This window comes from Cygnus atratus, chromosome 2 (assembly GCF_013377495.2).
Source record: "Cygnus atratus isolate AKBS03 ecotype Queensland, Australia chromosome 2, CAtr_DNAZoo_HiC_assembly, whole genome shotgun sequence".
Classification (NCBI taxonomy): Eukaryota; Metazoa; Chordata; class Aves; order Anseriformes; family Anatidae; genus Cygnus; species Cygnus atratus.
This window is the reverse complement of record NC_066363.1, coordinates 5,978,605-6,006,354: the sequence shown is the minus strand read 5'-3', so window position 1 is coordinate 6,006,354 and position 27,750 is coordinate 5,978,605. Positions and strand designations below refer to the sequence as shown.

Sequence of the window (27,750 nt, the reverse complement as noted above, 5' to 3'; positions counted from 1 at the left end):
TTGTCTCCTGGCCACTAAATCCTGTTTGGGCAAGGGGGTGTTCAGATGCGGTTAACCTGGAGCCACTCCTTATGCATGCACAACAGATTTCAGCTCCCAAGACAGAGGATTGATGCCACATCAGTGGGATAATCACATTCCGTGTTCTAGGTGTAATGTAAACAGAGCAAAGGAGAGCAGCGCTTCAGTACGTGCTGCATCACTCATTTATAAATACTCAGAGCTTGCAGTATTAACTACAGTGGATGCTGAAAAAACAGGATGTACAGAGGACATCACAGGAGTCCTTGCACTAGATTTTTTTTTCCCTTTTTAGCCTAGTTTTCTGAGGAAACAGGCTTATCTGATCATGCTGTCTGTCTTTTAATCCCCTCTAATAACTTTTGAATCCATTGGCCAATTTCAACCATACTTGAGACGGAAGTAGACGTTTTAGATATACTAAATGCCCACTCATCCTATTGAAATGAAGAGCTATGTAAAATAAATCAACCTTAGTGCCCCTACGGCAGCGTAACTCCAACCCCTATCCTGTTCTGAGAGATGGCAGCCAGTATATCAGTCAGTTTAGGGATGTAAATAAATCCTCAGTAGGACATACAGCCCTAAGCCATTGCACATATTGCCGCTTAGCCCCACAAGTGGTCAGGAAGAGCCTATGGGCTTGGGAGGGCAAGTTAGTCATAAGAGCTAGGAAACAAAGCTGAATTAGTTTTGCTAGCCAGAAGGCAACATGAGCTTTATTTACCTTATTTTAGGGTAATAACCTTAGAAAAGCAGAATACATTTTGCTGTTCAGAGATTAATATTTTGGATCCTCTCTTATTCTCTTCCACATTTCAACGGTAAAGTCTAAAACTTAGTTCCCAAAGCAAGAGGAGGAAACCAAGAGTGACATGAATCAATCCCTTAAAGCAGCGCCATACAGAATAGTGAGGCCATGAAAACCATTCAGCCCTCCCTGGTGGTATTCAGTCCTCGTTTGAGTTCAGGAGTAGCAACTTCACACAAAGCCTCTGACTAGAGCAGCAGAAAGGCAGTGCGAGTCTCCCACAGGAGCCTGATTGCTGGGCTGAAATCCTACTCTCCCCGAGAGCAGCATATGGTACACGAGAGCTGAAAGAGCAGGCTCTGAATTTACACACACTTTTAGCTTTATTTCCCTGGCTACATGCACCACGTTGTATATCTGCACATAGAAACAGGACGTTGGGACCTTCTCAAGAGGTCTAGGGAATGCATGCATGATGTTGTGCTGAAAGCACATTTTAAGCCGTGAGCAGGAATATGCTCCCAAACTTGTGTGCCCTTGCTACAAATGAGCACTGGACTAACAGGACATTTTCCTACATGGCAAGTTCAACATGTTTCAAAGCTTCCACACCAAAATAAATAAATAAATAAACAAACAAATAAATAAATAAATCTACTTAGTTCAGCTGCTAAATATCACGAGAAATGGCTGATGTGCACTGGCAGACTGCCTGGCTACCAGCTGTGATCCGCCTTCTATCCCTGCTAAAAACTGAGGTCTGCCAGTGAGTGGACACAGTGCCACAATAACTGCAGAAGACAAAACTCTGTCAAACACCTACCATGGCTGATGAGACACATGAAACTTTGTTGGCAGCAATTTAGGCAGCTGGGTTCCCTTCGCTGTGGCTACTACCGAAAACACACTGTCCTGAAAGTCAATAGGAGAACTCAACCCCAGCTTCTGCCTGGAGGGCAAGGAGTTCAAAGGACTCCAGACTGGCCTGTGGCCAGACAGAGAGGAGTGTTTAACTGGGTGCCTGTAAGAGGCATTTCAGATATTCCCATAAAAATGCCATTTCCATGTAAGTCCTACACAGGCAGGCTTGCTCCGCTCCTCTCCCAGTCAAGGAATGTAGCGATTATGCCCACAATGGGAGGTCATCTTCCTGCTCAACAGCCACGATGCTCCCCCATCAGTCAAACTATGCTCCCAGGGGCAGCTCTCACCTCAAAACCAGCACCCGACAGACAAAGCAGTGCTGCTGGCTTTGAAAATATGGAAATACAAGATGCAATGTAGGTGGCTGAACTGGTGCTTGTGGAATTGCTTTTTGAGGGTTGGTCAGTGTAGGTCTGAAAGATCAGTGTCCACAGCCTGTCTAGGCACCCTGTGCTCTGTCCCTGTCCCTCTCTCGTGCTCATGTGAGCACTTCCAAGGCAGCCTGTAGACACTTTTGTGATATATTAGTCCACAATTATTAACAAGCCTGTGGTTTTCAAGCCCACATCTGCTCTATCTCTGGGATTCATGTTCTTATCTTACAGGCAGCTGCAAGGCTGCCATCAGAAGGCAAGGCGGTACCATCTCTTCCCACAGGTTGGCTCATCCAGCTGCTCCTTCCCCATGACCCTTGTCTCTGCATTCCTTTATCTTGTGAACAGCTCTGTTGAGGTAAAGATGCTGAGAGAAATCTGGGCTGCGAAGTCATTTACACCTTGCTTATACAGTTCCACCATGAAAGCCAAGGACAACCTCACAAGCCTTTTCTAAAAGGTGCAGCTCACTTGTTTCTCTGGTCATCTAGTCCCTGGAACAGACAGGAACCTTGACGAAAGCCAGGTGATTTTACCTCAAATAAGATTGAGCTGTGATGTCCAGCAGAAAACTACCTTCAAATATGTATAACAAGAATAATGTGGGCTTTCTTCTTCCTCATCTCTCTGCAATGTGTCCTCTGGGTCATTTGCAACCTCTTAGTTTGTTTGTTTTTCTGGCTGCATTATATAAGGCTGCCTATGTTAAGATACAAACCATCCCTCTACTCATTCACAGCTGAATACAGGATTCTCCTTAGCAGAATCTCTCAGCTGCCATTTGGGATCTGAAGTCAGCTGCTGCTGTGCTCTGCCAGGTCCTAGAATAAAGATTGGTCCTATCATAACCAAAGCGCAGTGAGCCTCAGCTGTAGGGTGATAGGTGTCTTTTGAGTACTCCTAGCAAAACAGTAGATAATGCTATCACTGGGGGCTTGACTTAACACTTGGGCTTGATCAACACACAGTTCAGAGGAGGTGGGAAACAAAGTGTGTCCTTGGTGCCATTTCACATCTTCACCAGTTCTCCTCCTTGCTAAACAGTAGTATATCTGTGCCAGTGGTAACTGGTGCCTAGCCTATGTGCCAATGTGAGCTGCAGCTCCCTATGTTCACTGGTTTATTGCTAACGCAACAAATAGCCTTGGGTGAGCAGTATTTGTTGTGACAAGCTGGAAGAAGTCCATGCATCAGACGATGAAGTTGTTCTTGCTACTAGCAGGTACAATGGTCTTTTCCACTGAACTAGCAGTGCACTTTCTCCTTCTTTTGCTCTCAACTTTTTCGCCTTTTTGATTACTTTTAAAAATATTTTACAGGCATTTTGCTCTGATGGCTAAGCTCTCCAATATATTTTCAGCAGTTTCATTGAGTCTGCATTTTCAGAGGCTATATGGGGCTAGGGTCAGGGTTAGAGCCACTCATGCTGAAATACTTTGAATGCTCTGTTACTCCTAGCAGCACAACTTCAATATGCATGACAAAGTCCATGCAGAGCAAAAGCTAGGCAGGTCCCCAGGAGAGGTCCATTTTGAGGACTGGAGGGCAGCATAGACCTTGGCTGAACAACTCAGCCTCCCTGAAGACAACAGCTTTTTTGTGTTTGATCACCAAAGCACCACATTTAACCATATTACCTAGCAAAGCACATGGTGAGAGTGCAGCTGCTCTAGGTGAATATGTCATCCATGCGGAGACAGAGGCACCTCCAAGCATGTCTCAGGTCACACAAGAGCAAAATTCCCCTTCTCTCTATCCCTGATTAACTGTGTAAGGCACGCATATGCCCCTCTCCTGTTAGCTAAAAGCCTTAATCCAGTGCTGTTTCTTTAGGTGGGAAGTTCTCCTGCTTGGTAGGAAGCAAAAGCAAGGTTTTGGAGGGGAAAAAAATGGTGGTGAATGACAGAAACTTTTGAGAGCTATGGGCAGAAAGACCCTTCATCAGCCCCCTGGGACTTGAGTAGAGTAGAGTAGAGTAGAGTAGAGTAGAGTAGAGTAGAATAGTTCAGTTGGAAGGGACCTAAAAAATCACTGAGTCCAACTGCCTGACCAATTCAGGGAGAACCAAAAATTAGCTTAAAGCTAAACATGTGCACACATGCTCCCAGTGCAAAATCCCATTGTCATATAAAGCTTTTACGTCCATAACACAAAATTTTGCCACTTTCAGTATGAAGCTGCTACTTCTGGTAACAAGGAAGACCTCTTTAGACTTGCAAAACACCAACAAGGCCCCTATGGACTATTCAGGCATAAAAGTCACCATTTGACAAAGTAAGTTTTTTTCAATCGGTTTTTAAACATCTCAAGACAGCAATTGGCCTCACAACCAAGATGGTACTGCCTGGATCAGCATTTTAAGCATGGAAAAAAATGTAGAAAACTGCTGTTAATTATCAAGAAACCATGAAAAGCACAATAAACAGCAAACATTCACTTTAGCTATTTGAGGCTGTAAAATGGGATAGAAAGTCAAAACTAGCAACACCAAAATATAGTAAATGCTGAAAGGACTGCAGATAATGCTAAGATCCATTATTTTGGCCATGGGAACAACAGTAAGGCAGGGGTGGTCCTGGTGATGGGTCAGGATGAATGAGGCCTCTTTGCCTAACCAGGACTCACTGCATTTTCCTCCACCCTCCTCTGCCTCATCCCTCCTCTCCCCCATGGGTTTTCAACCCATCGGAGGGAGAAGAGGGCATGGAGCAGAGCAGCCGTGGCTGTGCAACTCCTGGGCTCAGCGGTGCGGGTGAAGGTGAGTCTGAGAAACCATCCCTTGTCCATTTCTAATCTGGGCTCTGTCGAGTTTTCTACTAGCAGCAGAGGGGGATGACTCATTGCACACCAGCGCTTGGACTGAAGCGCTCTGCACACACACACTGAGTCCACAACTGAGCAAAAAGAAACCTACAGCCTCGTGCAGTGATGGGAAGCACGGAGACACCCCTCCCTCCTTCTCTCCCTCCCTCCACCCCTCTCTGTAGTTCCCCAGTACCCTGTAGGATCTAGAACACAGCATCTGCAAAGGTAAGTTGTGCTGCCAGGCTAATTCCCCAAGCCTCCCAGTTGCAGTGCAAAAAAAAACATCTTTCCCAGTGCAGGGGAGGAGTGTTACACTGGGCATACCTAGGTCATACCGTGCAGAGCTCCGTTAGAGATCCCTGGACCGGTTCCAAATGAATAAAAGCATCCACAGCACATAACAATAATAGGTCAGGTCCTAGAAGCAATAAAACCACATTAGCAGCCTGTAAAACTATGCTAAGTAGGCTCTCTGGTTGTGCCCTGAAAAAAAAATTGCCTCCTCTGGTAGCTCTTTACTGCAACCACTTACACGTTTACCTGCATTTTTTAGGTGCAGAGCAAAAGCTCTTGGGGCAGGGAACAGCCCTAGGGTGCAGTGGGATGGTGAGGGGTGATGTGGGCTCTTGCAGCAGAGTTTCCACCCATGTGGGATTTGACCCTCTGTAAGGTGCCTAGCACTGGGTGCTTTGGGGTGCCGGATGGTTTGATGCCTCTTTAGGATTAGGGACACTCCTTTGGCCAAGAGTATGGGAACCTGACTTCTGAACTGAAGAAGCAGACACTTGAATCCAAGAGTAAGATTTGGCCAAAAACATTCAGAGATTCTCAAGACTAAAATACTCTGCTCCCCCAGCGAAGCAAAGCTTTCTGACCAAGCTAAATTAATCATTATCATTCATATTTATATGAATGAACATATTTATATGAAGAGTATTCATATTTATATGAAGAGTACATAAGAAAGGTGGGTAGTCCCTGCTCCAAGATCCCTACAAGGATCCCAAAATGCTTTACACGGGAATTATGTTTCATCCAAGGGCCACCTGTAGCTGATGTCAGGATGATTGGGGAACCCAGCAGAGATTGGCACTTTGTTAGACATTTTTCCAGATAATAACTGATTAAAGTTTGCATTCCAAGTACAGTTATGCTCTAGGCTTATGAAAATCTTCTCATTTGAAAGTCATTTTCCTCTGCTGCATCTGGGACAATCAGCAGCATGAAACAGAAAATAATAATAAATATGCATCAGCCCAGAGTTCATGTTCAGTCAGAGCCAGGAGGCCTTGGGTCTCTTGCTAAGGGACCCCAGTATCAGGAGGCTTGAAAGACTGAATTCTGGTACTTTCTGTAAATGAAAAAATCACTGGCTTGTAGAGACTGAATCATAATTTGGGAAGCTGCCTTTCTTCCTTACAATCCTTAGCACTCAGCTCATTCACCCAGTGTTTGTAGCTCACCTCCCAGCCTGGGATTTCCCACAGTGCAGAGGGCTTCTCCCAAAATCCTGGTTGTTTCAGCCCAGCAAGAGAGTGCTGAGGCCACTGACTGTCCCAAGGATGCTGTTCTGGTGCAATCTCCAGTTTAGGATGCTGAGATGTGACTTACTGTTTGGCTGCAGAAAGGAAGTGGCTGTAGGATGTCGACTGTTTTTGGCCCTGGTTTCATTTTCTGAAGTCCCAACTACATGTTAGCAGAAACACAGAAGAAGGTGGCATGACAACGCAACCAGATTTTATGGGAGAAAAAGAGATTATTTGCAGCTGCCATCATATGATGGTGGTGTGATATGATAATGGTGAGGGGCTGTAGCCTCCTTAGCCTGTCCTGCATTAAAAGGGATGCATCAAGGTTTGGTGATGTGAAGCGGATCTGTTTTGTTGAGGCTTTCAGCTCGGAAAGAATTCCACCCTTTATAAGATGTTGGGGACTTGAATTTACTTAATTTCCCAGCTCTCTCCAAATACTTGCTGCATCGTCCTGCAAATCCCATGTTGGCCAGGCAGTGCAAAGCGAGAGAAAGGTCCAGCCACTGCATGACAAGGCAGTCGTCTCCCTGGTCACTGAAGGGCTTGGAAAAGTTTCTGCCTCCTCTCCTATGTCAACTGAAATAACTTACATGGTGCAAAGAAATGCTGCACACATGTCACTGCGCAAAGCTTATAAAATAAATTAATAAAATAAAATAAAATAAAATAAAATAAATAAAATAAAATAAAATAAAATAAAAGGAAGACAAGAATGATAAAAGTGACTTAGGTTCCAACAATAAAGTAAAAAGACACAGTGAGAAATCTGTGGCTAGAGACATCACTGGCCTTTTTGAAGACAAGAATGAACTTTTCAAACACAAGGACCAAAATGTATTGTGGAAGTACTGTCAGGTGCAATGCCATAGAAAAGGCAAAAATGTTCAATACAGATTTCTGTTCTGTATTCAGGGGAAAAAAAATACAACAGAGGAAGAACACGCCGAGAATGACATTTTTTCCATTTTACAAATAACAAAGAAGTACTACATACAGAAGCTTCTACAGCTTGACTTTTTAAATCAACAAGTCAGGACAACTGTACCCAAGGGTTACTAGAGGCTTGGTCAGAATGCACTCTGAGTATCAATGTTGCTTTCCTAGGTCTTGGAACACTGCTGTAAAGCACTTGTGGCAGGATTTTATATGGATAAACAGAAAGATCTGAGTGACCGTTGGCCTCTCCGCTTTCTGGCCAAACGAGCAGAATAGCTGATGCAGGGCTTGGTTAATCAGCACTGAGAGGGCACAAATATAGTTTGATGGGAATGTTGCCCCCGTACAGTGCTCAGTTTTGATGTCGCCAACTCAAGGGTTATGGGGATGAATTAGAAAGGCTGAGGGAAGCATCACCAAGGACGTTTACAGGCTGGAAACCAGACTTACGGTAAATGATGCTAAGAGCTCCATCATACCAAAGAGAAAGGGAAAGGATGAATTCACCTCTGTACTAGTATTCTTGGACAAACACAGCCACAATACTGCTACTCTGCATATTACAGAGGGCTTTGCAGTCTGCCAGACAAAGATAGAAGAAATCCAGTGGCCAGGAACTGGAACAAAAGATATATAAATAAGGCACAATGTGCACACTGCTAACAAAATAATTTAACCGTGATTTTCTGAAGACTGCCAATTTACCAAAGACTGAAGGACGGAAAATCCACCTCCCTGAATTCATGTTTTCTAGGTAATATATGCTCTAGCTCCAACACTAATGAATTATGGGGACTCCTCTGCTATTATGGAAATGGAGGAAGTGATCACAGTTTCACTTTACAGTTTAACAATCTCTGATGGATGCGGTTGAGCCTAAAGTCTATAACCTGTATTTATTTTTTTTATCCCACTACCAAATCAAGTGAAAGGCACAAACAGAATTCCTGCACTTGGACTTGAAAACACTGCACGGTACAGCATTTATGTAGCTCTGTTACAAAATGCGAGGGGTGGGATGAGAAAGCTATCCAGTTGGAAATAAACAGATGCAAAGGTGAAAAATTACTGCTGATCTAGACAGGCATGGGGTCCCTCCCTGCCTGCAGGAAGATGGCTCAAATCTCTGCTCCTCTCCTGCTCCAGGGGCTGTGTTGCAGACAGGCGAGCATCGCCCCGCGACACCACCTCGTTGGCACCCAGCATGACAGGGAGTGGGAGATAGTCAGCCTAAAAATAGGCTGTCCTCTGCTTTGGCTCTCCCCTCCCTCCATCCCTGCGGCACAGGGCTGGCAGTCCAGTGAAAAACATCCAGAAAAGCAGCAGAGGGAGCGGGGCGATATTTTTGGAGATGGAGGAAAGGGACATGGCCCGTGGGTCCCCACCTGACCTCACGCTTCTCGGAAAGAGCGTTTTCCACAATGTTTAGCACCGGAGCTGCAACCTGAGTCTGCCATGAGCCCTGTGCGAGGACAGCACGGAGCCGTGCAGCCCATCCTGGCTGTCCTAGGCGCATCTGTCCCTGGCTGACCCGCAGCCAAAGCAGCCATGGAGCAGCTGTGGCTGGCTCTCGTCGCGTGAAGAGCACAGATCCCACCACGGATCTCCCCATCGGAGGCTCGCCACGTTAACCACCTATTGCCAAGCCTTTGCTTACGCAGTCCATGGATCACTGTGATTTCTGGTTCTAGGAACCAGCCTTTACAGGCAGCAAAGCCTCACAGGACAGTTTTACCAGGAATTTCATTGACACTGAAGTTTCTTGCTGGACTTTGAAGAACACTTAAACTTTAGTCTGACATTTAAGGACCAAAAATTCTGTATGAAGCCCAAATCAAGAGATCTTACTTTTTGCTATTGATGCTTTTCCACGTATGCAGCTCTACAAAGTCTCTGAACATCAGTAACATTCCAGAAAGCATCGGTTCTGCTTTTAACTGGGCACGACAAGTCAAAATCAATTAGAGATTGATCTCAATTATGGCTTTTTTTAATTTATTTTTAGCACGCAGTTCAGTAACTAAAGTGAAGAAATGCAATCGATGAAGCTAACTTGCTTTTTAGCAAAGCTATTGCCCAGATTATAACATGTTTTTGCAAAGTTTCTCAGGCTCATAAAGGCAACTGTGTAAATAATGTCACTTATCGAATTCTGCAGAGTGCTCTAACAGCAAGACTGATGGGTTGCCTAATACATTGTGTAGTTGCTATAAGCAATAATCTCCCGTGCTAATCACAACTTTCACATTCATTAACATTATAGAAACCTACCTAAAGAAATAATGTACCAGGGAGCCATTCAAACATGCACAAAACTAGCTATGAATATAGAACTAGCTTTCAGACTAGCATTAGGAGGAAAATTAGAACCAACATAGGGATATTTCAACTAAATGTGCAAGGTCCAGCATTGAGTCCTAGAATCCTAGAATCACAGAACGTCCTGATTTGGAGGGGACCCAAAAGCATTACTGAGTCCTGGCTCCACACAGGACCACCCAAAACCCAGACCCTGTGTCTCAGAGCAGTGTCCAAACGCTCCTTGAACTCCTGCAGCTCGGTGCCGTGACCACTGCCCTGGGCAGCCTGTCCCAGTGCCCGAACACCCTCTGGGTGCAGAACCTTTCCCTAACGCCCAGCCTGACCCTCCCCTGTCCCAGCTCCATGCCGTTCCCTCAGGGCCTGTCGCTGTCCCCAGAGAGCAGAGCTCAGCGCCTGCCCCTCCGCTCCCCTCATGAGGGAGCTGCAGGCCGCCATGAGGCCTAGTTTGGGCCTTGCGGTGCTGCAAAGCACTTCGCTTGTTCAGCTGCCACAATTTTCAGTGAGCATGAACTGATGGTGCTCTGCATTCAAGATGGGATCCTGGTCCACTGAAGTGAGAGAATAAAATGTCCTTGCTAGAGCATTCCTCCAGGTTTCATTCAGGATCTGAGGAACCTGAAATCATTGGCATGATGAACACCACATGAGCTAGCAAACATGGAGCACGCTGGCACACCTGCCCTCTTGCACTTCCTAGCACGGTTTCTTCATCAAATGAACATCTGAATCTCTAAGTTGTGCTTGAACTGAGACACCAGACTTCACAGGAGCCACATGTTGCTGCTCAGCATATTTTCTTGCTGAACAGGGTTGACATTGGGATGGGTAACTTGACAGACTCACAGAAGATAAGTGTTACTTAAAGACTATAAGTGTTACTAACCATTAGCTCAGAAAGCCCACTACGCCATTAGCCTCCTATGCAATATATAGGGGAAAAAAAGCATTTTGGTCTGTAAGTGATGGCAGAAGGCGGGTTTGACTGCTCAGGGAAGGCAAAGGCTGCAGCTAAGCGGGGTGAGGAGGAGGGGCTGAAGGGGGCCATCTCCGTGCTCCTTTGACCCCAGGCCAGTCCCCGCTGTAGCTGTGTTAATCTCTGCTGGCCACGGGTGCCTCCTGGCAGGCTCGGTGTCAACTGGGGATTACTTCTCCATATTCCCTTCCTCATACCATCTCGCAGCGATGGCCAGGGGAGAAGCAGCTGCAGCCTTGCTGCAAGGGTGCACATGCACGGGGGGGGTCCTCAGCTCATCCTCTGCTGCATCCCAGCTCCGTTTGCACCAGTGTCATGCAATAGGCAGGCACACATCCTCCATCTGACACCACAGATGACAGATCCCAGCAAAATGGGGAGTGTGCAACTGGTGGAGCTAGAAATTGCATTCTAGCTGGTGCAGCTGAAAATTGCATTTTCAATAGCTCTGCTTTATTGCTGATTTTTATAGATTTGTATGTATATACATGGTTAGTAATTTATACTTGATGTGGTGCCAGTACAGACGAACATCTCCCAGGCATGCACAGCGAGCCAGCCTTAGCCATGTGTGGGGCAGGATTAGAGTAGTAGGATAGCCATGGCCCTCTGGGACAACATCTATGTCCCTCTTTCATCTCTTCTGGTCTTTATCAGGACCACAAACTCTTACAGCTGTGCACACAAATCTTTATGATGGAGTCTTTTCAGATGTGATTTCAAAAAGGGCCAAAATCCCAGAGCTTTGTTCCCTAAATTTCCTTTAAAACTATGCAATTAACTCTACGTAGTCTACACCTGGCATTATGTGACCTCATGAAGCTGGTTAATGTAGGTTAAGTGGACACCAGCCTGGCAGTGGGGTACTAAAAATACAATACAATACAGTACAATACAATAAAAATTCTTCGAACAGTTCACTTTACTTAAAATAATCTGCTCCCCTATGGATCTCTGGAGGATTGGCTGTCATGAAGTTATGTGGCTGAGTCACCCTACAGTCACCTTCTTTAGAATGATAGCATCATCTAGGTTGGAAAAGGCCTTTCTCTGAGTCTCTCTATTCTCTATCCACGATCATCCTTTCTTTTGACAAAACTTGCACAGCCCAAATATCTTCTAGTCCTAAATCTCTGAGCCAAATTATCCAGCAGGTTCAAAAGCTACAGGACAGATAGGACAGATGCACAGTAAGGGCAATGGTAAAACCAGTTTTCTTTGGGAAAACAATCAACAAAAGATAGTTTTCTACAGCTTGTCCAATAAATAACTACATGGAAAATCAGAATTTGCTGTGCAACAGAATTATAGTGCTATTTCCTTCTTACATTTAACCAATCCAGGCACTAAAGGGATACAAAAGACATTACATCTGGCCTAATAGTTAATCAAAAACCACCTGAAAGACACCTTTAGAAAATTCTAGGAGCAGGAATGGTGTTTCAGAAATATAATGCTTCATCCAAAGAAATCAAAAAGAGCTTTACCTTTGGCTGCACTGGGGTCTGGATCAGGCCCTTAAAATAGTGCTGGAAATGCTCCAGAAAACTTATTTCAGCTACATTTAAAGCCTGTACTTTGCAGCTATTCAGTAATTTTCACTGTTAGTATTAAACTGTCCAGGGGATTTTTATGCTCGTAAACAAATCCCTCATCTCCCTTATGTTGCACTTACGTTGACGCTGCATCACTGACTTCAATAAACAGTCTCCTGATTCACCGTGCAAGGAGACAGCCAGCAGAATTAGGCACCAGAGATGTGCCTAAAAGCCTTGGTTTCAGATTCTGAATATCACTTTAGCTAATTAATAAAAGAAAACCACAGCCCAGAATCTTTCCATGTTTTCAGACCATAACCTCATATTCAGCCACTTCCTCTGTTCCCAGGAGTCTGGAGTCACCATGAGTATTTTATTATTATTATATTTTTAAGTTTGGGGATCTTTTTTTGCCACCTCCATACCCAAAAAAAAAGCCATGTGTGACCCAGTGCAGTGTTTCTGGGGTGTTAACAGCTACAGGACAAAGCAGGTTGCCCGAGCCACCCCGGACAGCCAGGTGGACATCTGTACACCTTGCAGCTGCTTGTTGGGACACTGTGTGAGAGAACTTTGGGAACTGTCAAGTTTAGGCAACTTCATAGGAAAGAAAACCCAATGCAAATCAAACAAGACTTCCACTGAGGGTAAAGGAACCCAAGAACTCATAGACTTTCCTAGGAAGGTTTCTACTCACATTTCATCCTCCTGTGAAGAATTCAGAGCCCTGATTCAAAACTCCCTGAACACATCCAGAACAGGAGTGCAATGGAAATTTGTTGCAGATCTTAAGCATTATGTTCAGGAAAAAAATTACTTATTTAGCTAAAGTTCAGAAGTGCCAAGAAAGGACATGACGGGAGCAAAAGGCACAGGAAGTGAGAGATGACTTGTTCTGTCTTTTTCCTGTGATATTCATATGATGATTCCTTTCTTTTTTTTTTTTCCTTTAGCTATGACATGTCGTTTCATAACAACTATTCACTTTTCTCTCTTTATCTAACAGCTGTCTGCTGAGAAAGACTGGTAAAAAAATCTAAACATTAAAAATGAGAGAAACTATTCATATGCAATGTATAATTGCATGCTATATTTAAATTCTCATATGTTATCTTTCAAATTATATTTAGTTTCAACAGTAAGGGAAAAAAAAATCCTGTACTTTCTAACATTAGCAACAGAATTTGCATATTGTTTTCAAATACAACAGCTCTTTCTGAGAAACTTTTGCCAAGGAATAACTAATGATTCAAGACAGGGAATCTGGCTAGATCAGATGTATTCTGACACTGGCACACTAACTGTCACCCAGAGCGAAACCGGGAGGTCCTCGGGGAAGCTGCTGCACAAATCTGGATTAGCTCCACCGAAGTCAGATGAGTCGATCTGGATTTATGGAGCTGAGAGCAGAATCCAGCCCTCTGCTTGACAAATGAACCGAAGGAAAAAGCGACAAGGACTTCAGCAAGCTACGGGTAACTTTGCCACACACCACAGCTCTGATGGGGTTATTTCCTGAGCATGCCGGCAGCAGCGCCTACTCTCCCGTGAATGGGAATTACATGCATGTGTTGAGGGAGATTAGACTTTTCAACGTGAAACACTGTTTAAAGATAAAGACAAAAAAAAAAAAAATCCTTAAGATACTTCAGTGCTTCCCAGCCCTCTTAGTACCTCCAGCCCCTCCAGCAGCATGGGAGCCGCACATCACTTGATGTCAGGGCTTCACACTCCAGTCGGGGAGGCAACAGAGATGATGTGCATGGCCCCAGGGAGGGCAAGGAGGTGGCTGCGTCATGCTGCCATGCTTGCTGTGCTATATCTGGGGAGCAGGGGTGGGTAGAAACCCTCGTCCAGACGCAGAGGACAACCCCTGTAACATAAGAGCAGGCATGGGCAGGTGAACCAGGATGAGGACACGAGCACTGGGGAGTTTTGGAGGGAGGAGGTCTTCTGACCAAGGGAATGGCACTGTTAGCTCCACCTGGCAAAGTATTTCAAGCTGCCAGGGAGGGGAATATGCGCTGGTGCAGGGGGTACCTTACCTGCAGCACCCAGCCCCATTAAAAGCAGCGCAATTGCCCTGTTGTAATAAGGCAGGTATTTTAAAGAGGCTTTGGTGTGATTTTATAATTGTGCATTATGTAACAGCTACTAACGTGTCAGACCTGGGACAATGCTAAATGCCTGTCTACAGGTCAGGCTGTAATGCTTTAATGATGCGTTTCCAAGCCATGCAAGCTGGGCTGAAGCTCTCTCATCATTTCACTCTCCCCTTCCACCACCCGTGCTGTCCCGCGGCTTGTGATGCATCTCCAGCAGCACAGGCACCTGCAGAGTTACCCACCACCATGCAAAGCCTCCGCCTAACACTTCTACCCCTTTTTGGTGGCTATATCATGGGGGAAAAAATTAAATTTTCATCACAGACTTGCTCAATTTTATGAGCTTTACACAACAGTGAGGATTTATTGGTTTATTTAATCGTCACCGGTATGATTTTTTGAAAAGTTCATGTTTTTTGGGATTTCCCCAGGGCAATGGCTGCCCTCGTACAGCCCAGCAGCAGAAATGCTTCTCGGAGGACTGAAGTGGGCTGGCAGTGGGGCACAAAACCTGAGCTGGCTCTGACAGGGGTGGATTTTGCTCCCTGAAAATTACCAGAAATGCTGCCCTGTTCTGATTACCCTGGGCCAAGTGGGCATCTGGCTCCTGCGACTTTTAAACCTCTTGTCAGTATTCTGTAAGCCAGCCAGGGGGAATGGTGGCATATTGAGCCACTGAGACACAAACAACACTGCCCGTTTGTTTGCGTTAAGTGAACGTTTCATTACGATAAGTAAAAGAATCTTTGAAAAATCACTTTATGAATAATAGAGTCATTGAGAATGGATTTTGGCCTCAAAAGTTAGTATCTAATCTATCTCCAGCTAATGGGTCTTGAAAGAATTTGTCCAAGGGCAAGTTTTCCTACACCTTCCTATTGCACAGATTCTTCAATTTCCTTTAAAGCATTTAGAAACAAAAAAGAAAAAAAAAAAAAAAGGAAAGAAGAAATAATAATAATAATAATAACAAAAAAACAACCAACACACTAAACAAACAACAACTGCACCCCACCAAGACAAGACCGCTCCACAACCCTCAAACCTGGCTTATTGGTGAAAATCAGCCTACAAACTCCATGACTGAGAGACACTCCTTACTTCTAACACAGACACCTTACTCATGCCCACAGTCTGCTTTCAGTGTTATACACTCAAATATTAACCGTCAGTATGACTTTTTAAATGTCCCATACTAACACTGGAGTTAGATTAAAATTAGTAAAGTATGATAACTTTCAAATGATGCAGAGCAGTTTTAGCATCTTAGGAATCCAGCAAGGTTTAAAAACAACCTGTAACCTGTTGGCAGGGCTTTCTAGCACTGCAGCAAAAAGCCTCTTTAGTGGATGCTTAGTGAGCCAGGGAAGTTGAATTCAAGCTGAAAGCTCAAATAAACAATCTGATAAGGAACAGACTTATTTTCTATAGGGTAAATAAGAAATGTTCTCACTTTAAAATCAATTAAATTCAATAATAAAAAAAAAAAAAAAGGAAGACTCAGTGCTGAACAGAATTTTAAAATTTTCAGCCTGTTTTGGTACAACTTTATTATTTGATGTGTGATATCTCTATATTTAAAAAAAGCTCTTGCAATATTATGATTTAAAAAAAAAAATCGAGCCATTTTTGTCATGCAGAATTGTGATTAAAATGGCTTTGTTGGTTTTAAAGAGCAGGGAGGCATGTTTTTGCCATGAAAGATAAGGGGTCTTTCGACATGAATGAAAATTTTGCACACAAAGAGTTTGCAACCTCCTTGCAGGAGGCTGAGCCCCACCTCACGTATTAAAGGAGGAGGGACGTATTAAAGGAGAGGGAAATTTTGTCGTTCAGTTGCCAACTTCCCTGGTAATATGCCCCAGTGAACTGTGACTGTAAAGAAGGGATACAAACCACAACCACGATAGCTGGCGCTACATGTATTTAACAAATCCACTGTGTCTCTTATTCTTATCTTGTCCCCCTCCTCTGTCCCCAGCCTGCTCGGGGACTAGGATGGGAACAACTCTTTGTCAGTCTCCTCGTTCTTCTCCCAGGCTGAAACCTGAGCAGCTCCACTGTGGGAGCTCACCCACCGGGACCAGGCAGCCTGCAGCTGGCCCAGTAACACCATACTGGAACGAGTAGGGAATAAAGAAGGAAACATAATATAAGGAAAGGAAGGCATCTTTTTAAGAGTGACCACATCACCTGCAGCTCAACTTGAAGGAGGTCACTGTCTGACTGATGGAGCAAAAGGATCCTCCACAACAAACTTTCTGAACTACCAGGATCTCTTCTGTGACACAAAAACAGCAAGAAGGAGAGAGGGGTTAGGGACATACCAGTTCTGGAAAAGTTTTCTTTTCCTCATTATTAGTAACTCTAATTACTTTGAAAGAAGAGCAGTGATATAAATCCTGCAGAGCCAGAAATGTGACCTGATTTCCTTCCTGATTTAGAAACTGTCACTTTGCAAGAGAAACCCAAAGAGACAGAGCCAGGTCAAAGTGGGCCCATCAGTTTGGTTTGCAAAATAAATAATAAAACAAGATCAATAGAAATATAGCAGGGGTTTTGTATTGGTCAGTGTTCATAAGGATGATGGTTATTTTAATGATAAAAAAACAGATGCTTATCTGAACTGTTTGCAGAGATATATGATACCATGGAATAGATATCCACTGTAAGCACATACGAATATACCCGAGTGACTTTGTGTCTTTTCCTCCAGATAAAAATCAAAGAAAGGCTCGAGCTGAAAGGGACCTTAAGGACCATCCGGTTCCACCCCCCTGCCATGGGCAGGGACACCTCCTGCCAGCACAGGCTGCCCAAAGCCCCATCCAGCCTTGCCTCGGGCACTTCCAGGCATCAACAACAACAGACAGTAAAAGGGAGAAGCAGTGATAGAATTTAAAATATAAATTCATACTTTGATTAAGGCTCTACCACAAGATAGCATGTAACACAAGCAGAAGTCAAGTATATACTTCAGAGAGACACTGCCTTTGTAAAAGATGAGTTTTATTTAACAGAAGTGAGAAATTACTTGTTGCCACCTTTTAACTATCAGACCTATAATTTTCCAAAATAATTCTTGAAGACGATTGGAGACAACTTACAAGGTAGTAATTTTAAAGAAGAACTGAGCAACCACCCTATGAAAACAACAGGTCTCTTCTGTGTTTTTCAAACTGAGCTTCCAAAAACAAAGACATCTGAGGGGGTGATAGATGATAAACTGTTCCTTCCAAAAAGCATGACCAAAATTTCCGAATAACCACTCAACACGCTTTAACAGGCAACCCAAAATGTTCTTTCCTCACATACATGTGCAGAGGATTCCTTTCAGATACTAAACTGAAAATAGTAAAGAAGAGAGAAATACCTGTCTAATACCAAAAATAAGACTTTTAAAGAAGTTAAAACTAGCTATATTTCATAAATCTTCTATGCCTTTCAGAATGTCATTTTCTATCAATACAAATTTTAAATATAATTATGGCTATGCATTTAAATCAAGAACACAGTCACTACTCAGCCGTTTTCTGTACCTGTAAAAGTCTTAGGAGGTGTTAACTGGTCCCATGGGGGTTAGTCCATCATAGCATGAACAGAGGCTTGTTTCTGATTCAAGCCAAGAATACAATGCTTTCCTCTGTGTTGCAGTTTTAAACTCTATACCCATAAGCTGTCATTCAGAGGCAGAAAGCCTCATGATCTACATACACCCATCATGGTCAAGATATTTGTGCTACATACCCAATGATGCAACTGAGTTCCTCTGTGATCTCTAACAAGTGACTGAGACTATGAAACAATATCAGCTCTCAACCACACTGTACAGAGTTTTTGCATGCTTTAAATCTACAGGGCTCCTCACAGCATAAACTACTTCTCCATGCAAACACAGTATCAAAATCTGATCTTCTGTGTCTGTAAAGCCCTTTGAGAGTCCTAAACAAAAAGTACAAATCTGCATGATAAAAGTATTCAGAATTAATTTCAAGAACTGAGAAAAAAACACGTTACAACATGAAACTCCAAACACATTCAAGTTAAGTAACATATTCCTCTATGCTTATTTCTGGCAATACTGTGATTTGTCTCATACCAAAGATTACATAAACCCCACTACTTAAAGCTGAGACCTTTTGGCACATTAATCTAAAAATATCACAACTTGCAGCGCAGGCTTCCATTGCCTAATTGTTGAGACACTTTTCCCCCAAAAGACATGCTTTTTTTCTTAAGCACCCTCTATTTCTGAAGGTCTCCGTCAGCTGTGCTTGCCATTTGAAAAGGCTACACCAGAAAAACAAAAATATTACCGAAATCATTGGGCATCATTCCAATCCCATTTGCATCATTCCTATCACATCCCAACAGAGGGTTCCCCACAACTTTTTTGGAACCAGACAACATCTCATCGGAGTCAAGACACCCAAACCAATAAGCAGCAACACTCTCAAAACCACCACTTTCTTAGTCCATTAGAATAAGGGGGTTTCACTCCTTGCTGCCTTACAGCCCTGACCTTTCCCATTCTCTGCCACCAAAAGCTTATAGGATCCGCTGGATCCATCTGCGGCTCCACCTGGCCTGCTTTCCCACGCCAAAAGGACGGATCAAATATACATGTCTGAAAACACATCCCTGCGTCCTCATCATGCCACCCGGGGGGACCCTCCAACTCAACCTGCACCGCCTTAACCCGAGAGGAAGCCTCCAAAAACCACTCCTGCAAAGCCCAGAAATCCTGGAAAATAGCAGCAAAATGAACTTCAGCACCCTGGACAGGACACGCACAAGCAAAATCGTGAAATCGGCACATCCGCCCTGAAAATGTTATGACTGGACATGACCCGTTAGGACACATCTGCGGGACTGTTTATTTTTAGTATTGACAAATCCTCTTTGAATCGCCGCGGTTATTCCACCATACGCCCTGTATTTCGGGAATAGCTGCTTGTCGCCCCAGCTGTGGGAGAAATCGGGGCCACCAGTTCCGGATCCGCCGCCCGTCTGTGGGATCGGCAGCTGCCCCAGTTGCAACTGGAAAGGCTCAGCTCAAGCACCCACAAAGCTCAGCTCATCCTTTCCGGGCAAAACAAAACCTGTTGCCGTAGGTGCACGCAGCTCATGTATTTCTCCACTTTTTAGAAGCTCATCTCCACCTCCTCACCCAAATCTCCAGGAAAAAATATAATAAAGAAGTCTGATTTGTTTCCATTGCAGCCACACTTTGGTTGCATAAGTTTTAGTTTAATTTAGCTTTCATTCTCTCTCGCGGTGCTCCCAGTATGTCACCGTTCCCCCCGGGGCTGCCTTGATAAAATCATGATCACCTTGCCGGAGTGCAGCACAGCTCTCCCTGCTTTCCTTTTACTTGCATAAGCCAAGTGGAGTTTTTAATGTATGCCATTAAAAACTCCAAGTGTTTTAAGCACAGGTGTTCTACAAATGGCTTTGAGGTGAGTGGTGTTATTATGATATATACTTAATATATTATGACAGTTCTTACAAGCAATATCTGTAGTACTCTCATGATACAGGAGAATGATTAATTTTCCCTGCCACCGTGGAAATAACCATTCTAGCTCATTTCTTCCCTTCAAAACGTGCCACTAAATTTCCATTCAAAGACATCCGACACCACATGACATTACCGAACAATTTGCAGAGTATTTTCTGTGTTGTTATCTCTTTCCGGCACTTCTGGACGCGGAAGCGAGACGGAAACTAGACAAATTCCCAGCCAGAGTTCCCCTTCAGCAGCAAACCCTACATCTCTACCTCCTCCACTTTTACACCCCGGCGCAAGCTCTGCTGAGCCAACTTCTCTCTCCTCCAGCCCGGCAGCCTCACCGACACCCTGCCCGGACGGGACAGCGCTCCCACCTCGAGGGGAAAACTTTGGGGGAAGGCAAAATCCCAACCCGCCAAATTCCTCCAACATTTTCACAACCAGACATCTTTGGCTCTCCTTTTTATTACCAAGCAACAACAACAACAAAACAACAACAACAAAAAAGAGAAACTTACATCGGTTTATTTAATTTTTCCTGCTACCCCAAGAGTCCCAGAGCCACTTCATTGTATCCACAGAGTTTTTAGTCCCCCAGAGGAACGTCCCGAGGGAAGAGCCCGGCTGCGGGGCGCGCTGCCCGGCCGCCGCCGAGGGCTCATGGCTCGGAGCCGCCGCGCCGTGTGCGGCAGCCGTGGGAGCGCAGCCCCGGCCGGGCGGCGGGGGCGGGAGGGAGGGAGGGGGGGAAGGAGGGATGGAGGGAGGAGAGAGGGAGGGAGGGAGGCACATCCCGCCCTTCCCCGCCCCGTCGAGCCGGGCCGGGGCCGGGGCCGGCCCGCAGCGCCCTCTGGTGCGGTTGGGGGGAAGGGGGAGGAAAATTTTTTGGGGGGTGGGGGGTTAGGGGTGGGATGGATGGGGTGGGGAGGGGTGTTGGGAAGGGGGAGGGAGGATGGGGAGGGGGGGCAGAAGAGGAGGAGGGGGGGAATGGGTGGGGAGGGGGGAAAAGGATGGGGAGTGGGGAAAAAGGATGGGGAGTGGGGAAGAGGATGTGGAGGAAGGAAGGGGATGGAGAGGAAGGAAGGGGATGGGGAGGAAGGAAGGATGGGGAGAGGGAAAGAGGATGGGGAGGTGGGAGGAGGATGGGGAGGAAGGAGAGATGGGGAGGTGGGAAGAGGATGGGGAGGAAGGAAGGAGATGGGGAGGAAGGAGGGATGGGGAGGAAGGGAGAGGATGGGGAGGAAGGAGGGATGGGGAGGGGGAAGAGAATGTGAAGGGGGGAAGAGGATGGGAAGGATGGAGAGAAGGGAGGAAGGAGAGATAGGGAGGAAGGAGAGATGAGGAGAGGGAAGTCGATGGGGAGGAAGGAAAGATGGGGTGGGGGAAGAGGATGGGGAGGAAGGAGGGATGAGGAGGAAGGAAGAGGATGGGGAGTTGGGGAAAAGGATGGGGAGGAAGGAGGGTTGGGGAGAAAAGAAGAAGATGGGGGAAAGAAAGGCAAGGGGGAAAGGTGGGCATGGAGAACAGATGGGAAAGGGAGGGGGTAGGAGGAAGGATGGGATGAGGAGGGCTGGGGAAGAATGAGGGGAGACAAGGGAGGAAGGGGGACAGAATAAAGAGGAAGAGAGAATGGAGAGGAAGGTAGGATGGGGAAAGGATAGTCAAGGGTGAGGGGTGGGGAGAGAAGGAAGGAAGGATAGAGAGAGAAGGAAGGATGGAGAGAAGGAAGGGTGGAGAGAGTAGAGAGAGATGGAGAGGAACGTAGGATGGAGAAGATAGGGAAGGATAGAGAAGCATAAGCAGGGGTAAGGGATAAAAGACGGGAAAGGAAGAAGGATACAGAGGAAGGAAGGGAGAGAAAGGAGGGCTATGGAGCAAGGTGGGATGGGGAGGTCTGGGGAGGAAGGCGGGGTGGGGGAGCAGGTGGGACGGAGCTGCAGCAAAATAGGTTGGGGGAGAACAAGGGAGAAAAAAGGTGCTGAGGAGTGGGACATAGCAAGGAGACCCCAGCACCAGGGGAAGGCGGAAGGTGTGAATAGTGCCAAGGCTGCCTTCTCTTCACCCCACGGACAACCAAACCCAACCCAACCCAACCCAAGAGCTCCTGCAGCTTTGTGCCGTGAGCACTTCAGGCCTTAAGGAACAGATGAGGCCAAGTCATGCTTACAGGGTGGCATGGAAGGGAGCAGAAACAGTTGCTTTTACCAAAAATAAGATGCCTGGTAATAAGTGGGAAGCTCATAGGTGGATGCTCATAGGTGAAGAGAAGAGTGACCATTTGCTGCCAATATTGAAGTATTCAGGATGGTAAAACTGAAATAAACTTCTGAAAAACTGCAAAAAGTCCTCACAACACTGAGCAAGGTAAAATATTGTATACAGGAGAAATGGGCATGGCTTTAGTTGCTTGTGATGGGCTCCGAAGTGGCTGTTACTGCTCTGGAAAGGGTCTGGGGCTGCAATAAAAACTCCTGTGAAAGCAGCTCAGGTCTGGGTATCGATTCAACTATAGAAATGCTGGGAAAGGAGCAGATGAGGCAGGAAAGAACTGAAGAGGCTACAAAATAGTAAAAAAAAAAAAAAAAAAAAAAAGTGGCCCCAGAAAGGTGGGTGATGAGGAGGTCTCAGTTCAAAAGGAAGCTCACATCCAAAAAAATTATCAAGTGAGGGATTCAAAACATGCATAGATGCTAGCTGGAAAAACAGGGAATGAATGAGAAGTGTGTCATGGGAAAGAGTAGGAGGAGAGAGGGAGATGAGAAGAAGAGGTAGAGATCGGAAAAGTATTGGGACTAGAAAATGAAGAACAGAAATGAAAGGAGATGGAGGGGATTGAAGGCTACAAAAAGCAGAGGAGGATGGGCGTGAGCAGGGAGGAAGATCCCTGATGGGAAAACAGCCCCTGAAAGCCTAGAGCAGTGCAGGAAGCTGTAGGAGGTAAGAGATAGAGGAAGACAAATCCTCAGGGAACAGCTCAACTTTTTAATCACTTGATGAGAAACTGAATAGTTGCTGTGCATAGGGAAGGACATTCTCATGAGGACCTAAAGCAGACAGAGGATGGGCATGTCTTCAACACCATAAAGTTAAACATGAAACTCCTGAATTTGCGTTAAAGCTCCAGCAATGTCTGTGTAACATCAATCCGCAGAAGCAAACTCTGTTCTGTTAAAGCACGGGCAGGGATATAAGAAACTAAAAATGTCCTCAGATGCATACACATGTAAATCTTTGCTCCAAAAGCCTTGGCTGCACAGCCCCTCCAGTCACACCCTGCTGCTGTGCCAGCACATTTCTACCCCAGAAGAGGAACAGCTCATTTTCTGCAGAGCTTATAGTAGTTTTTACCCCATATTAAATTAATTGGAGAAAGGACCTCACACCAGAGCAAAAACAGAGTTTGCTGGTGTCTTGAGCCGAACCCCAATGGAAACCCCTGCAGAGGGGTGGTCACAGCATGGTCCTGCTGTGGAGGTGCCCTCAGCACCCAGAAACATCCCCAGATCTGGGGCAGTGGGACAAGCATCACCATGGGGGCCTCAGATGGGAGTCTCTAACCCCAGAGCCATGCCCTAAGTTGCTTCTGAAAATAGTGTTTATTCCCCCAAATCACTAAAATATACTCTCAGGGTGTTCCTGGGGGAGCTGGCTTTGCGCATAGAGAGGACAAGTGAACCTATTGCTTCTTTCCATGGAGAAGTTAATTAATAGACAGCTTTGGCTGTGATGTACTGCTGTCTGCACTGATGACAGCTGAAGATTTATGTTTTGGAACAAAGACTTACATGTGTATATATTTGAGGGCATTTTTGTTTTCTTATATCCCTACCTGTGCTTTAGCAGAACAGAGATTGCTTCTGCGGATTGTATTCCAGACACTGCTGGAGCTTTCACTCAGATTCAGGAATCTCATGTAGAAGGGGATTGACTGCTGGAAATTAAAATATTTTAGTCTTTCCCATCCAATTCTTGCTCCACTCACAATCTCCACGTGAAGAATCTCATCTCTGCCTTTTCTCCTTCCTTAATAATCTCAGCAGTGGCTGTGTCAGGGTTGATCCCAGAAATGAAGTGGTGTAGGCAGAGGGGAGCCACCAGCATCTCATTGTCACAGGTTTAGTGTCACAGCCAGGGAAAAGAGGAGGAAGCCCCTGAGCTTTCACTAAATATTCATCCGCCAGTCTAACCACCTCATCTCTCTCTTTTGCAGTCAGTAATAAGTAAAGATACTCCAAGTTTTCAACTCTACCGCTATTTTATGGAGGGAGAAAATGCACTGTATAATCTTCATTAAGCACCAGGAAAACACATCTTCTTTTCATCTGTCTTTAGAAATGGAGAAATTATTCCTAACACTGTCAAATCCTAGTTCCTCAGCTCAGTCTGAACCCAGCTTATATGAAACACGGAGCAGTATTTACAGAGGAAACAATGAGGATGAAGACAAGGTAGAAGGGAGGAGGGGAAAGGGAGAAGGATAGGAAAGGAAAGCCATCTGTCAAATTTATTCCATGCCAGAAGCAGGACTGAGAGCATCCCCCATATTCTATCTCCTAGCTCAGCTCAGCTCAGAAAACCATTACTCGCCCCCAAGTTTTCAGATCAAATATGTACATGTTATTTAGGTTCTCGTATCTAAATTGCCTCCCTCTAAGCATCACTTCAGGAGATATGGAAATGCTACCAAGGAGCATATGCTGAAGGGCAGCACTTTGGGGGTGGGATCTGGATCTGTGCAGCATCAAACTGGTGCAGGAAGCATCCTTGGGACACGAACAACTCGTAATGGAAAAACTTATCATAAAGCGACCACGTTAACTGGAACCCTATAGGCAGATCGATCAGAGAGATAAAATGGATTAAATGTGCTGCCTTGCCAAAATTTTCCCTTCTGCAAGAAACTCTAAGGTAATGTTGACTGACTGAACATCTGTGAAGAAGTTCAGATGAGTCAGCTGAAACCAAATAAATGTGCGTGTCAGATGGAAGTAGGTACCAGCAGCAGAGTAAATACTATGTGGGAGATCAGTTGATGTCATCTTTCTATTCACTTCTTTCCAAAAAAATGTACCTTTTTCTTATGAAGCAATCATTGCTTTCTTAAAGAGATTACAGCCAGCAATGCTGGTTGCAAAGAGCCATTTATTTTTCCGAGGTATTTATAAAACCTTTCTTTCATCCCAAGTCTCCACACGTTTGTTGCCATCTGCTTTAAGGAAACAAAGAAATTGAAAAACATGCAGTTATGGAAACTGAGAGAGTTTGGAGGAGAGTTTTAGTCTAAAACACAAACACTGTTCTTTGTCTTAAAAGAAGAAAAAATACACTTCCTTAGAATCCTGCAAAACTTCACTTGCCAAAATTTTTTTTTTTCTTCCAAACTTGAAGGGTTTCACTTTGCCCTCCCGCCTTCGGTGTGAGTGCTTTTGATTGCCACAGACCATGGCTTGCTATAAAGCTTTTTACGAGCAGGGATAAATGGTGTGAGAAGCTCCTTCAGCACCAGGTGCCATGAACTATTTTAAAAAAAATAATAATATATATATATATATATATATATATATATATATATTCAGTGCTCATTTTAGCCAATACTTCCCTCTACCGGGCAAGAAAAATATTGCTATTTGCAATAATTCTCTGATATAGAGGGAGACACCAGGGCAAGAAAGGCTTTCCTGCCTAAAAACAACGGAGGATTCAAGGTGCATGTGATGAAGAAAAGGTACCTGATTCAGCACATCACCATCACGTTGTTCATTTATTACCTGGGCAAAAGGGCTTTGGCCATCCCATATTGTCCCCGTTCCTGCTGGGACAATGAGGACTCCAGAGCCCCACAAGGTCCCTTCCCAGCTGCTTCCCAGCCCCACTGGGAGCAAATGGAGCAAACCTGCAGGGCTGGATCCCCTCCACATCCACGCCTCCTCTGTGCTATGGGAAGCATCAGGTCAGGCCCCTATTTGCACCAGGTTTTGCTGGGTCACATCAGGGATGGTGATCAGGCATGACACAATCTAGGAGCTGGGCTTGTTCCTCCCTTGGCACTATGAGCCCTGACTTCTTCTCATTCCCTGCTTTGATTTTGATAAGCAAAGAGACCCTGACATAAACCCAGCTGCTGTGTCAGGATACATCTGGATCAGTCTTCAGCTTCCATCTTTTAATTAAGTGTATCATCCTGATGGAGCATCTCTCATCAAGCATCCACGGGGAAATCCTGTAACGCCTGGCTAAATTGCTACATTTGTTCAATCAGACTCAAAGATATAATCCTAAAGTGAGTTAATCTAATTTAAGGGGGAAAAAAAAAATTACAGGCAGTCAGTGAATGTGTCCAAGTGTGAAGACAGCATTCAGTGCCCTGAGAGACGCATAACGGTTCACATCATTAAAATAAAAGTAATTTATTTCCTTTTCCCAGCACCTCCCTGAAATAGCAACCCCCCCGCACAATTAGGCCACTTGTGTCACACCAGAATATAGCTGCATTTTAATGTGGAAGGGTATGAAGGTTATGCTGTGCTGAATTATGCCCCATTATGCACTCTTGCTGCCTGCGGACAGCACAAACATTCGGTGATTAGGTGGTTTAGAGAGCGGAGGAGCGGCACATGCATTTACATCAGCTCTAGTGATTAACAGTGACAGGAAGACACTTCGTTTTCCAGCAAAGCTTTCTTTCTATTTCTCCCGTGTCACCTGCATTGTAACGAAGGCCTTTTCCTCAGGCTGGATGAATTTCTGACATTCAGAAGGTTGAAAAAACTTCTCCTCATATGAACTTTCCTATGCCAGCTCCCTCCAAGAAGTGATCCAAACCCCTCCTTTCCCAGGATCAATAAGCATTCCTGCACGTTGAGCCTTCGCAAAGCAGCCAAAAATATAAACACATTCCTTCTTTTGGAGGTCAAAAAGATGAACTCAAGCTGCCTTACCCCTGCAATCTCTCTACTGCCTGTCTCTCCAGTGCCTTGAGGAGCAGCAAGGCTTAGCCCACGAAGGAACCTGAGACAGCTCACAGGCACAGCTGGAATTTGGATGCCCTAAGATGTTTAGGAGGATGAAATCTAAACTTTGCCAAGCTCCGTGGGAATTTTGGCTGTGATTCCCATAGGAGGGGACTTCAAGGCAGCCAAAAAACAGGTTATCAGTTCCTAGAAAAAGAAAAAAAAAAAAAAAAAAAGAATCTAAAGCTTCTCAAAACATTGCTGTTTCATACGTGCTGAAAGGTTGACCATACATGATGTAAGATCATATTTGCGACACCTTCAAGCCTTCTATGCACTTTCCTCACCTTGTGCAGGCAGTCTGAGCAAATCTTTGCCTTCCTTGTGCTTCCAGAGCCACCCCTCGTGCGCTGTCCAGAGGATCAACCACTACACGCAGGCCTGCGTTAGACACATGGCTTCAGGTGCATCGTGGAGGCATAGCTAATGAGCAGCCCCCCCCAGGACTGGAGGCAAGATCCAAGTGATAAAGCCATTTTCTGCATTTAGCACCCCTATCCCTCTTCTTTCTCTTGTTGCAGTCCAGCATGCCCTCCTTTTCTCCATTTAACACTAATTTAAGTCAAGCTTCCTTCCAGTACACTTAGTATTTTATGTGAATCATCAGCCATTTCCTTTTTTTTTTAATTTAATTTTATTTGAATCTTCTAATTAATTGTAATGCCTATTAGCTTGTATTCAGAAACTACCACTTCAGTTTCTGGGAAGTGCTTGGGGTAGAAAGACTCAGAGTAGCTAAGCATTAAAACCACAATGTCTTTCAGAATGAAAATAATCCTGCCGACTTCTTTAGGACTGCTCTAGCCCTATTGCTGCTCCTAAAGTATTTATTTACTTTTTTTTTTTTTTTTTTAACCTTCTTCAAACTGAGCAGTTTAAGGAGGCCCAGAGGGATAAGGGGCCTGCCCTGAAGCTGTTCAGTCTAAAACTTTTATACTGATATTGCACAG

The 27,750-nt window shown here is 44.9% G+C and overlaps 1 protein-coding gene across 15 annotated transcripts in view; it reads right to left on the bottom strand.

The window, feature by feature from the left end:
• Positions 1 to 20,514, bottom strand: part of LOC118251891 (sodium channel protein type 5 subunit alpha-like) — a 208,884-nt gene extending 188,370 nt beyond the window's left edge. For 13 of the 15 annotated variants that reach the window (XM_050709330.1, XM_050709323.1, XM_050709325.1 and 10 more), the window contains exon 1: positions 20,312 to 20,501. The gene's annotated coding sequence lies outside the window, so the exon portion shown is untranslated. Of the gene's footprint in view, positions 1 to 20,311 lie in introns of all 15 variants that reach the window. The other 2 variants (XM_050709327.1, XM_050709322.1) reach the window with 2 other exon arrangements.
• Positions 20,515 to 27,750: the final 7,236 nt, after the last annotated feature.